This window comes from Mus pahari, chromosome 3 (genome assembly GCF_900095145.1).
Source record: "Mus pahari chromosome 3, PAHARI_EIJ_v1.1, whole genome shotgun sequence".
Classification (NCBI taxonomy): Eukaryota; Metazoa; Chordata; class Mammalia; order Rodentia; family Muridae; genus Mus; species Mus pahari.
The window spans coordinates 111,344,428-111,344,784 of NC_034592.1; positions in this window are offsets into that span (position 1 = coordinate 111,344,428).

Genomic DNA, 357 nt, shown 5'->3' on the forward strand with positions numbered 1-357 from the left:
TGGCGTGTTAATTTTTTTAGACCCACTTTCTTTGATATTTTTTTTTTTTTTTTTTTTTTTTTTTTTTTTTTTGTCTCGTTTTGTTTCAGAAAGGAAAGCTTTTTAGCCAATTTATGGATGATTTTTATACTCAAATTCTTAACCCCACTACCTACTCAGAGGATTCCATAACCCTGCAGTGGGAACTGAGCCAGCTGATTTATAAGGCTGCCTTAGTTTATTTTTAGAGATACTGTACAGAATTTTTTAAACAGGAAGAGTATGGTGTTGCCCTCTCTCCTCTGCCATGGCCTCTTTGAGTTTCCTTTTGACTTATTGCTACCAAAACAGTTCTTAGGAAATGGAATGAGTTCGAGC